This window comes from Mandrillus leucophaeus, unplaced genomic scaffold (assembly GCF_000951045.1).
Source record: "Mandrillus leucophaeus isolate KB7577 unplaced genomic scaffold, Mleu.le_1.0 Scaffold523, whole genome shotgun sequence".
NCBI lineage: Eukaryota > Metazoa > Chordata > Mammalia > Primates > Cercopithecidae > Mandrillus > Mandrillus leucophaeus.
The window spans coordinates 1,890,564-1,904,137 of NW_012105620.1; the positions used below are offsets into that span (position 1 = coordinate 1,890,564).

At 37.3% G+C, this 13,574-nt stretch overlaps 1 protein-coding gene across 1 annotated transcript in view; it reads left to right on the forward strand.

Annotated features, from left to right (window-relative positions):
* Window positions 1-13,181: 13,181 nt before the first annotated feature.
* NDNF (neuron-derived neurotrophic factor) overlaps window positions 13,182-13,574 on the forward strand; it is a 41,504-nt gene continuing 41,111 nt past the window's right edge. The window contains exon 1 of the mRNA XM_011996783.1: window positions 13,182-13,307. The gene's annotated coding sequence lies outside the window, so the exon portion shown is untranslated. The remainder of the gene's footprint in view (window positions 13,308-13,574) is intronic.

Below are 13,574 nucleotides of genomic sequence, written 5' to 3' on the forward strand. Positions count from 1 at the left end.
GGGTCTTTTGTGGTTCTATATGAATTTTACAATTGTTTTTTTCAGTTTCTGTGAAAAATGTAATTGGAATTTTGATAAGGATTGCATTGAATTTGTAAATCACTTTGGGTTCTATGGCCACTTTAATAATATTAGTTTTTCCAGTTCATGAACATGGAATATCTTTCCATTAATTTGTGTCTTTTCCAATTTTTTAATCAATGTTTTATAATATTCAGTATGCAGATGTTTCACCTTCTTGGTTAAATTTATTCCTAAATATTTTTTAAATGTAGCTATTGTAAATGGAATTGCTATCATGATGTCTTTTATGGACAGTTTATTGTTAGAATATAGAAACACTACCAGTTGTTGTGTGTTGATTTTATATTCTGCAACTTTACTGAATTTACTAGCTCCAAGAGTTTTTTAGTGGAGTGTTTAGGGTTTTCTATATATGAGATCAAGCCATCTGCAAACAGGGACAGTTTAACTTTTTCGTTTCCAATTCAGATGCCACTTATTTATTTTTCTTGTCTAATGGCCGTGGCTAGAATTTCCAGTACTAGGTTAAATAAAAGGGTTCAACTGGGTATCCTTATCTTGTTTCTTATCTTAGACAAAACATTTTCAGTTTTTCAGCATTGAGTATGATGTTAGCTGTAGGTTTGTCATAAATGGCCTTTATTATGTTGAGGTGCATTCCTAATATCTAATTTGTTGAGCATTTTATCATGACAGGATGTTGGATTTCATCAAATGCTTTTGCTACATCTATTGAGATGACCATATGGTTTTTTTATTCTGTTAATGTGTTGTATCACATTTATTGCCTTGTATATGTTGAGCTATCCTTGCATTCCAGGGATAACTCCCATTCAATCATGGTTTATAATCTTTTTCCTGTGCTGTTGAATTTGCTTTGCTTGGATTTTATTGAGGACTTTTACATCTGTGTTCATCAAAAATATCAGCCTATACTTTTTTGGCAGTATCTTTGTCTGGCTTTGGTATCAGAGTAATGCTGGCCTCATAAAATGAATTTGGAAATATTACCTCCTGTTCAATTTTTTGGAAGACTTTGAGAAGGACTGGCATTAATCCTTCTTTAAATGTTTGGTAGAGTCTTTAGTCACTTTATGAATGAAATTTCACCAATAAGAATAAAACCAATCTAAAAATTTGAATTTCTTTTATATAGGAAACAATATGTATTTTGCTTCCTGTATAAAAGAAGAGAGAAATCATATCTGTTATCTAAACAGAGAATTTTATATAACTAAGTATCAAAGAACTAAAAGCAAAAAAGAACAGAGGTAGCAACTGAGACAGCAGTTACAACCCCTGTCCTGGAGCACAAAGGGAAGAGGTGGAATCGTCAAAACCTAGAAACTTAGAGTTAGAACCATGGAGGGGCTCTGTGGAGCTGAAACTGATCTCTGAGTAAGAGGCTCTGAGTAGGCTAGTGTTACTGCCTTCGAGCTGCGAAACAGACTTCGACCTCAAGGACAGGGCACTGGTAAATTGGCACTGACGTCTCTGAGGGACTGTGATGAAGCTGGTTCTAAAGCTTGGGAAAACTGTGAACTGGAGTCAACAGCCGCTTCTACAAAATACTGCCACTGCCAAGTAAATAACTATAGCTACATTGAGGGAGACAGGAAGAAGATGCAAAAACAGAAGTAGGAATAAACTAGGAAGCACTGAGGAAGAAATGCGTTATTTCTCTCTCCTCCACCCTTGCATTCTCCCTCCATAATCACTGATGGGCAGAGTCTAACAGGACCAGCTGGCAAAGCAGAAATGTGTTTTTTAGAGTTTATCTCCAACACCACAAAGCAGGGTAGGGAGAAGTGCATTAAAAATGAAGTGAAAATAGCTTAACCTGGGTCACAAAATGTTACATAAAATTCAAAAGGGAACCTCATATGTGTTCAGATTTTGAAAAAACAGGTGAAAAAACAGAAAAAAAAGAAAACCCAAACCCTAGCAATGAGCCAAAAAAATGAAAAGTTCTACATTGTTTTGGAAAGACCTGTGAACTTCCCCTTGTTTCTTAAAACATTGATTAATGGAATGTTGACATTATTGTCTTGCATACTTTTGAGGGAACAACAATATACTAGAAGAGTTAAACAAAACACTGTCATATTACTTTTATGAAGAATTAATTAAGTGGAATATAAATCATTTCTCCATCTCCACTCTAAAATGGAACTATTCCGCTATCCTAAATGATTTTTTTTTCTGTTCAGATGCTTGAATTAGTCGTTTCACCCATTGAGAGATGCCATACAAAACCAAGAAACTGTGTGTTTTCCTTAGGTTAAAATAATTTAAGATGGCCTTTAATTTGGCTCTTCCCATTCATATTATAAAAATGGTCTAGTTCACATGAACAAAGATAGTACAAGAAACCCACACTAGCCCAGGAGCTGTTTGTGTTTCTGTGAGCGTGAATACCTACGTCCGGATCTAAGAGAAATGAAAGTAAGAATTAAAATAAAACTGTAGATATCTTCCTTTTCTATCTGACCTAATTCTGTAAAGCTCAGTTCTACACATATTATATCTTCAAAAGTACATGAAATTGGGGGCATTCCAAATTAACATCACCTCTTTTGAATTATGTCAATGACTCTCTGTTGAGCTTTTGAACATGTAATTATAGAAGTTGTGGTGGGTTAAAAATGGCCACAAATTCTTTGCAGTTCCTTTCATCAGGGGTGGAGACTGATTCCTCACCTCTTGAATCTGGACCAGGCTTTTGAATTGCTTTGTGAGACCAATAAAATGAGACAGAAGTGACAGTGCTCAGCCTCCGTACCAGGCCTCAAGAGACCATTTCCTCGTCTCTGCTCCCCCTTCTCCAGCCCTACCCCATTACAGACCTTGGGATTCACTGCCCGTTCCTCTACTGTATTTCTTTCCTCCTTAGAATGGTTCAGGGCTTCCCACTACTGTGAAGGATAAGACAAGATCCCTCCTGCCTTTCATATTAGCCTAGGAATATCACACTTCCCATGCATGCAAAGAAAGAAGAGAATTAGATATTATTTTAGGTGGTTCTATAGCAAATATTTTGTTTAATATGTATGAGATAAAAAAAAGTAACCCACACATAAAACAGATATTACTATTTAAGTTGTGAATTTTGAATAAGCTATTTAGTAAAAAGAAGATCCACAGCTTACACTGAGTAATAGTAGAGGCTGTGTTCAAATATGGAAAACTTTTGGGAAATCCTGCTTTAAGGCAAATTGGCTCAAACCTCACTTGGAACAAATACACTATCTAATTTACTTTCTTTCCTTTTACCAAAAGGACCCCTCTAACTTTGAGATCCTCACTGCTTCAGCTTTCTGTTGCCAGTGAAAAAATCAAGCAGCTTTTTAAAGCTTTCCTAACTAACTAGTAGCAAGATGGTAATTTTGGAAATATGCTACCCTTACCCTCCATCAATATTATTGTGCTTCTCCATTCTATTCATATTTTCTCATCATACAAATTTTGGCTTTTTGATGTTAAATATGTATTGTGGTAGAAAATTGCAAAATATTTTCATCTCACTGCTCTGGAAACCTCTCTTTCATTTTCAGCCTTTCCCATTATTCTGTAATTCCTACGTTATGTAGCCCACTTTTCTGGCACTACTTCTAGTTTTGGTGCTGAGTAACACATGTCCCTTTTTTCCCTTAGATTTCTCGACTCTTCTAGTGCATTTACACTGCTTCTCATTATTTTCCTGCCGTCTTCATCTCTTATATCCTCTGCCTCCACGATCTTTACTAATTATCCTTAACCTTCATGATTTTACCTGTCATTATTATCCCACCACTATTTTAAGCCCTAACCACTATCTCCTCTTCTCTTCACTCTTTTCTCTCCTCTTTTTCTCCTCTTACTCAGTGTCTTTATCCTTCATTTTATTGTTTTTCTTCTACATTGTGCCCTGCTGCACTTACCTTGAAATCCAGAGGAGAAGCAAATAGGAGGTTTGTAAATGTGTTTGCTGATGTAAAGATAAAGGGAGCCAGACACTTCTAGTGCTTTTGAAGTTCTTTTGGCATTTGAGTCCCGCTTGATTTGTATGACTGATTCCCTTAAGAACACTGTTACTCAAAATAAGTTACAAAAATTCTGGTCTAAAATTGATTGGATATAAGATTATCTTTAGTCTTTGAATGAGACCCTGTTTAACACAAATTACATATTCCTTACAGGTCAGTGTGCAATTTCCCACATAGATAAGGTCTTTGAAAAGTCCTTTCAAAATCACAGTGATTTTCCCATGTTTTGACAGATGTACAAATGAGTTCTTTTGAGTTTAGTGTTTCAAATGACCTCTGAGTTTCAAGCCTATTTGAATTTTCATTATGTTATTCTCTTCTTCTAATTGCAAAAGAAAAAAAAAGTCCACCCTCTAAATTTGCAGTTTCTTCAAAATAGGAATTCCCTCAGAGTTTCACTGAGTAGTTTCAGCTAGGCGATTGAAAGTGATAGAATACCACTATGATTATCACATTAATAGAAATTATGGTCTTAGAAATATAGAGAGCAATGGATAAAAGGCTATGGAGACAAAAGAGAAATATTCAAGGCTCTATGTTTGGTTATACTTTTTGGATGAGAAAACATTAAAGGATTACATTGAAGGAATGGAGAGGATTTCGACTGGGTACATTTAAGCTTACATTAGAAAAATTCAAATTTTTCCTTTATAACACCAAGAGTTTTCAGAGTTACATTAGACACTATTGGTATGGAAACGGTTTTCCCAAAATCATCAGTGATTCAATTACCATTTATTATCTAGAAAAAAATGGCCCTACTTCTTTTAAATGACCTGAAATAATGCATTTTTTCTTCAACAGAGCATAATGAGAGTTGAGAAGTTGCGCTCAGAAAATGAGAACAGTCCCTGTTTCTCATTACAGTCCCATACAGATTTTTGCATTTTATAGAGTAGTGATTCATTTTTGATCTAGTTTTACAACGGAATCTGATTTGGCATAATGAAGTAAATATTAACACATTTCTTTCCTAGATGTGGTATTTAAAAGTAGAAATGTGACAAAATCCAGTGTTAACTGGTCTAATCCAATAAGGAATTTAATACATTTGAGTCTGATAACACACATTGAAAAGCTTAACATAATTTTAAAATAATGCTATTCTACTAAGATTTTATTTTCTCTAGGGAAATTTCTTTTCTACGCCAAACTACTACTATAAAACAGTTAAAAATGGTTGTTAAGATGACTGGACTTGGCTTATTCTTTCTTTCTTCAGTTTGTTCTCCACATTTGTGAGTGACTACCTCGAATCCATTTCAAAAGGGGAGGAGCAAGTATAATAGCTAAAAGCACTGCCTGGGTTCAAATTTCTTGGCTAGAAATATGACAAGTTCTGATAGCCTCAGTAGCATCATGTCCAAAAGAGGAATTGTAATAATTCCTGTTGAAGATTGCTCTCTTGAGGACTAGTGAGCAGTGAGTGACAATAGCAGGCATTTAGAAACCACTCAATAAATAAGTGATTAAATGGCCAAAAGGTTAAGGTGGAGATCCCCCTCCTTTAAAAAAAATAACTCAGCACTAGGGTTAACAGGTTACTTGAAATAGAAACTGGTTGAATCAAAAGTATATACAATCATATGCCTACTTTTTATGAGCTGACATGATGAGATTTTAAAAAATTGTTAGCCCTCCTATTCACTGCTTTTCATAGAGAAGTTAGTTTTTTAAATGTCTTTAGGAAAGAACTCATACTGTGTCAATGACAGAGTTTAAATGATTTTCAAATAAAAGGGAAGACTCAAACAGCTAAATCAGTTTGGACTATTCCACCTCCCTCCGGCTTAATCTTTGAGACTTCTGACCTCAGAGGTTTGTGGCTAGAATTGATGGATAGGTACACTTTTGTGAAAACACTACATGTGGTTAGATTTGCTCTTATATGGTGCCAACAAGGAGATGCCAAATCAAATTCCGTGGTAAGATCCCTTTTTAAATAATGCCAGCACCAAAAAAGAAAAAAAAAAAAATCTGTGAAATTAGTTGATAGAGGCTCCAAGTAATATCCTGGGGCAGCTTGAGTTGTTCAGAACACAGGCTTTGCAGTTTGACAGAGTGAGGCTCAGACCCCTGCTCAGCCACTGATGGCCATAAACCTTAGTTTTCTCATCTGTGAAATGCAAATAATGTCTTTTTCACTGGATGTTTTAGGAATAAATTTGTAAAGGGAAGAGTTTTTGATTTGTTACCTGAAATTAATCATTTTGGCCATCCTAACAAGCAGGGTCTCAGTGATTCCTTTTGTTTTATTTTTTCACTTACAAAGTACGGTTTTCTGATTAGGGAGAGGCAATGTTTTGTTTATTTGAAGGAAAATTGAATCCTGGGAGTAAGAATTGGTGATTATTATATAGGCAATTGTTTAGCGCCTATTATGTATCAGGCGCTTTACATATTCAAAATAGTTTAACCCTGACAATAACCTTATTAGAGAAATTTTATTAGCCCCGTTTTACAGACGAGGAAACTGAACTTCAGAAAGATTAAGTGACTTTCCAAGTTCACACAGTCACAAAGTTATTAAATGTCAGCGCAGGAAACTGTACCCAAGACCTCTGGCTTGGATGTCTGTGTTCTTTCCACTACATCTGATGCCATTCAGCTTCGAAACATTTAAAAAAATAACCAGGCTTTATGTCTGCGTGGCCTTAAGGCAGTATGATATCACTGGCACATAGCTATCAGGAACTTGGGCCAAACTGCTCACATGAAAGAGTTTTCTTCTTTAGCTGTGCCTAAACAAGCCATGGGGTGTAGAAAATAAAGCAATTATTAAATGAACTCAAATTATAGGAATGTATTAATCACACAATCTCAAACTGTCTGTTACATTTAAGGATCTATCTCCACCCGTTTCTTTCAGCCCTTTCCATACTCTAGGCTGGCCCAGTATTTTGTCATCTCTTTATTTTCACGTGTAGCTTTAGTACCCTCACAACACTGCTGCTAGCTTAGGCTTGCATTGACCGTCATTGCTACAAGACTGATAGAGCACAGGCTCCTGGAAACAGCCATCCATGCTGCTTTGGTTAACTAACCTGGACCAGAGAATAGTTGTGGGATCACAGGCTGAGACAACGTTATCAGTGGACTCCTTCTTCTAGAACACAGGAGGCGGTTAGGAAATGTTTTCAGTATCGACATTTTAAAAAAACCTTCATTTTTCCATCATGTAAATTATATAGTGTAATAAATCAATTAGTAAAAACTTTCATAAGAAATGGGATGATGGGTGGATATATACTCCGACGTGAAAACAAATCAGGGATTTTTATATCAGAGGAACCCATTAATTGCAATCGAGAGAATGTCTCTTTTACAAACCACCAGGGTCCTTCTTAAGTGTGGCAAGTGGCATTTGCCTTATTGCTTTTTCTCCTTTAGGTTTTACTCACTGCCAAGAGGATGAAGCCTGAACCTCTACTACATGATCTCTCCAATTTGCCCAACCTAGGTATCCAGTTTCTTCTTCTGTTAACTTCATTAGCAAAATCCATCTCACCAAATGACTCTATTCACTGCCTGTGAAATGTACTTTGGTATTTCCTTTCTGTGAACCTTTCCTGGATGCCATGTCTGTGGTTTTGATGCTCTCATCCTCTTCTCTACCAAATCAAACCTTTCCCAGTGGTGAGTCAGTTACATTCTATAATTCTTAGCCCTCCTTTGGCTGTTGTCATTTGACATCTGATGCTACAAGTAATATTTAAAAGCCAAGTAACTAGTCACTATCATACTGTGTGCTCTCTGAGGGCACGAATAATATCTGTCTTTTTAATACTGTATCTTCAACATCTGAAATATAACAGGCATTTAATAAATATTTATTGAGTGTCTAAAGGAAACAAAGAAAATATATCTAAACTCATCTTACAGACTTTTTCTGGGCAAATACTATGTTTTAGATTTTTTTGTATCTCTTTTAGCACTGTGCTCCGTGCCTTGAACAAAGTGAGAATTGTATTATTTTTTCAATGTCCTAAATTAATCATTCGAAATTCAAGCAAATTGCATTTGAGGGCTTAAATATAATTTTTAATCTTTTATTTTAATCCAGTGGTTTTTTGTAAGATAGTGGCAATTCTGATTTAAGATGTTGTTAAATGTACCATAACGATCTTAAAACATCCCATTCTACTTCCTGAATGAACTAAAACAAGGAAAATCAGTTGATCTTATGTACATATTTAAAATTAGGGTAATTTTAAAAGTAATAGTAAATTTCATAACACTTCCTGCATATGTTGTAGTCTATGATGTTCCTTTTTCCTTCAAACCCTCGTTTACCCCACACCCCCATCGGTTAGCTTAGGATGACTGATCTATCCTTCAGATCTCTATTTAGATGTTACTTTCTCCAAGAATCCTGTCCTGAGGCCGCACTCTCACCTTGGTCACTGACTTATGCAATGCCCCATTCCCTTAATATATCACCTGCTAATTGCTTAATTCTTCACTACACTGCAGGTTCCTCAGAGTAAGGGTCTCATTTATTCCTTGTTCCCAGCAGCGAGCAGAGGGCTGGCATATAACAGGTGCTCAGCAAACGTTTATTAAGGGAATAAACACCCTCAGCAAGAATAAAAGGTGACCCAGACTTGATGTTTCAACTTTACATTGGCTAAGTGTGTAAGAGGTATCAAATTACAGATGATCATTAATTTTCAAGAGACTTTAGAGAACTACTTCTTGAATTGTTTAAGGAAGAGACTGAAACTGAACCAACAGACAAAAGACTATCTGGTGCTAGTGTGATCTGGGATATGACACTGTTTTATCCAAGCTTCAGGACTTGCAGGATGGTTTCTATCGGTTCTGTTGTCCCAGTACCATTGTAGAGATGTCGACTATAACACTCTAGAAGTTTATGTACAGAAGGATCTATCTACATTTGTGTAAAATGAGAACTGTATTGTACAATGCAACTGAGGTGATGGCCAATCCACGGGCAGAATATTATTATAAGCTTCTGATGATCTTTCAACCTTCTTTCATGATTGAGCCTAGTCCATATGACAGTCGTTCCTAGGGCCACTTGACAGTCTGAAAATTATTGTGGACGCCAAGCAGTTTTTGTTATATAGGTTATTTCTTTCAATAGTCAACATATGAATTATAACATAAATCTTTAGATTATTTATTAATTCATTTAAATAACTAGAGTAAACCTACGGTACATTAAAATAGCATTATTTTCCAAAGAAATGTTTTACAATTTTGTTAATCTCTTTAATGTCTGGCTTAATAAAAGACAGTTGAATTCTCATATGTCTGTTTTCAATCTGTTGCAATTTGTTGTCTTGTTTGAAGTATATCAGGAAAATCCAATTTTTCACAGATATGTAGTTGGAAAACGAAGAAACACTTCAATAATCTTTTCAAACAATTCTGGATATTCTTCTTTAATGTGACACCATAACTCAACAAATGGTAGTTTCTTAAACATTGTAATTGCAGTATGGAATATGAAACCATATCAGTTAACTTTTCAATGTGTTACATTAAAACCCATTGGTATATTTTGCACTTTGAATGGATCCTTATGCATGATTTTAGATCATCATGCATTATTAGTCATTTGGAAATACTTATTCACTGAGTCATGCAGCTCTTCCAAATGTTGATACATTTCATTGTACGATATCTAAAAGCACATTCATTTAAATGATCACGATCTTAGTAGGAAAGACTTCAAGTACTGGGAAACTGTCAAGCTTATGGTGACAGAAACAAGTTTTCAAAATTCTAATTTTTTACTCAAAAGCTCAAATTTTTCATTGGAAATAAAGATTGCTGTTTGTTTGCCTTGAAATGACAGGCTGACTTCATTCGTTAAAAGAAAAAAAAAGTGTGTGCCAAGTATCCAAGTCTGAATAACCATAGTTTGTCTGTCGGTTGTTCTTTCAAGTAAAAATATGTCATATAAAAAAGCAGGTAGTTTAGCTCACAAATCAATTACATAAATGTTTTCGTTCAGGATAAACAACTGTACTTCAAATGCTACAGAAGAGCTTTATTTGTGCCCCCCAGTTTGCCATACAGAATATTAAAAAAGACATAGTCAAGAGTTAAAATTTAATAAAATAAGTATTTTTTACTGCTTCATCAAAGACATTCTTAAGTGAAACTGACATTTGGAGCAGTAAAAAATACAATAACTACTAGGATAGTTGGGTGCCACTGCTTTGAACATGCTAAGGTGCTAGCAATTTTACCCACCATTGCTTTTGTATTATCAGTGCAAATGTCAACACAGTCAAAGAAGGCAAATTATGTCTTAGAATCAATATGAAACTAGCTTTGTCCTTGCAAATCTCCCCTGAAAGTATCTCAGAAATCCCCACGGGTCTACAAACCACAGTTTGAGGACTGCTGCCTTAAAACATAGGTTTCAACTAGTAGTTCTCCTAAACGGACTTAAATTCACTCTTCGTTTTATAGTAGTTTTCGGCTTTTTCCTCCAATTGCATATTTATGAATTTCCTGACTTAAAAGTAAATGCAGATATAAATATGTAAATATCTTGCAAACACTTGAATATGTTATACTATCCAATCCTCACGAAACATCTGTAAGTCAACTATAATTTATTCCATTTTTATATTTGAAAAAAGCCACTGATGCTCAAAGAGGTTTTGTCCTACAGCAAATAATTTTCAGAGTCTAGAATTAAATATAAGCCTGTTTGGCTAAATAATGTATGTTCTATCTAATATAGCACACTACCCAAGTCTCTCAAAACACTGAAGATACTTACATATGTATATACATATAAATAGATACAATGCCACTGGTTTTATTGGTGGCATAGTTTTTGAGAAGACAGAGTATATTGATATACGCAAAACACAGATATTTTGATGAATTTTATGAAATTCACAGAGTCCTTACGGAACTTTCCTACACAGTCAGGTCTGTCATTAATTGCCTGAGTTAATGTTGTCTCTCTAACATCATTAGTACTCAGTTTCTTCTTAATGGCAATTTTAAATCAATATCCCAGTCACTGGTTCATTTGAATTTCCAGTCAACCCTGTGAAATGCACAGGGGTAGATAGTGTTGCCTCAATGTACCAAAGAGAGAAGTGATCCTCATACACATAACGCATAAACTACAACTGCATTGTTCAAGAATACCAAGACGTTTTGTAGTGGAGCAGCAGCTTTTCAGTCTGGTTGTCTTCATCTGTCTGCCTCATTCTACCCTGGTCACTAGCCCTGTCCTCCCTTGGCTTCATCGGTCTTACTCTGTTACCCTTCCTCTCTGGTGTTCATCCCTTTGTTTTGCAGGGTCCTCTTCCTTCGTCCATACCTAAGACATTGGTGTTCTGCCATGTCCCATCCTAAGTCTTCTCTTCCTGGCTGCCTTACTCCTCCCCCATGCTTGCCAGACACCTGAATGTACCCTTCCAGCTCCTCTCTACTCTCCTAGGAATTCCTCTTTTGGCTGCCTACATGACAGGGCACCCAGATGTTACAGAGGCACCCCCAACTCAAAAAGTTAAGACAGAACTCATTACATTCCTCCTAAAACTGCTCCTCTGTGTGTTTCTCTTGGCTAGTGGCACCATCCCTGCCTTAGTGCACCAGCTAGAAAACGGAGTCAGTCTAAACTCTCCTCTGCATTACCCTCTATGTCCACTAAGCCCTGTCTAGTGTATTTCCTAAATATCTCTAGAGCTGTCTCAACCTCCCAAATAGCATTTCTGCTGCCTTAGTTCAGACCTAATTTTTCCACTGGAAATAACCTCACTGTGATCTCTCTTCTATTTGTCTTGCACAGTGAAACCAGAGGAAACCTTCTAAAACACATCATCTGATAATACTTACAAACCTTAAAATCTTTCCTAACTTAAAACCTTTAACAGTTTCCCAATTACTCACCACCTCCAGGCAAGTTCTGGCTCCTTACACCCAGAGAGCCTCGTGTGGCTTGGCCTTGCTTACTTCACCTGCAGTCCAGCCGCACCTAGTCTCCTAGTTTCCAGGACACACCGTGTACTTTGACACTTTCCTAACCTCTTCACTTGCTTCTGTTTGTGGAATGCCCTCCCCCCTCCCATCACATGCTTGTGCTTCCTTGTCCTTCAGAACTCTACACTGAAATCTCTACCAAGAGAAGCTTCTGAAGAGGAGTTAGCTGTTTCCTTTTCCATGCTCCCGTACGACCAGGATCCTGCATGTATTATAGTGGTAATCTTTCATTTATGCCTCTGTCTCCCTATCAGGCGGTGAGTTCCTTAAAGGCAGCACCATCACCTCTAAATCTCAGCACCTAAGACATATCTGGTACACAGCAGGGGCTTCATAAGTGTTTGTTAATGAATGACCCAGCGGTCTGCTCTAGATATCTCCTAAGTGCAGGACTTTTCCCACCTCAACGTCTCATCTGCGAAAAATATGCCTGCACAGAGATCGGAAATGTCCTTTTTAGTGTTTAAAAATTTTACGAAACTATTTGTGACATATAAACGGTTTTATAAATCCATTTCCTGCAGTGTTTTCATGTAGGAGCCACAAAACTTTAGGAGCTGCATTGGTCCACCCTGTGTGACCAGCTATTTAACAAAAAAGATCATAGTTCTTTCTTAATATGACCGGGGTAAGGCTGATTTTCATCTTATCTACCTTAATTTCATTGTGGCAATAACAGAACTAGTGTTTTCAATACTGACACTATATCTTAATAAATAATTATATATTATTAGAACTCATATAAAATCAGGTTTGCTGGAAATCAGGTTCTCAGTTGCAAAAATGAGATCACTAAATCAATCGGTACTTTTTTTTTTTTTTCTTGGTTTTCCTAAGCCCAGGCCAGGTTGCTAATTAGGTAACTTCTTATCATAATTACCTAGTCAGCCTTAATGGCTTCACACACTCTGCTCAGTTTCACTGGTCCTGTAGGGCCGCTTTTCAATTGTTAAAACAGCTGCTGAGTTTCAAATCGGAGGAGGCTCGGTCTGCGTCGAGGGGGAAGCGCTCCCTGAGTGAAGGCTGTGATAGGCAGGCGTTCGGGTGAAAAGTGGGACATGAATGCACAGTTTGCACACTCTGCTTTCCGCCTCCAACCACCAACCTTCTGGATTTAACACGTCCCCCTCCCTGCCCCCAAATCAACCCCAGAGTTTCCCTCTATTGTGCACCCCAGTCTCCTTGACAGTGTGATGGTCCCGCGTGCGCGTCTCCTGGATTTTGCAGCTTTGTCGGGGACTCGGTGGGCCTCCTTCATTCTCCCCGAGTGGCACTGAGGTTAGGACAGCAGTATGTCCCTTGCGATGCCGCCCGCGAGGGTCCTGTTTGGGGAGCGCTGGGTCGCTGAGCAGGGTGGTGTGTGTGTGAGAGAAAGAGAGGGAGGGAGGGCTACAGGGAGAGAGAAAAGGAGGGAGAGGGTGTCTGTGTGTGAGTGTGTGTATAAGTGTGTGTGTGTGTGTGTGTGTGTGTGCGCGTGCTCGCGCGCTGGCGCGCAGCGGGAGGGAGAGAAGGAGGGACAGAGGGGGAGGCAACGGGCAGAGGAGG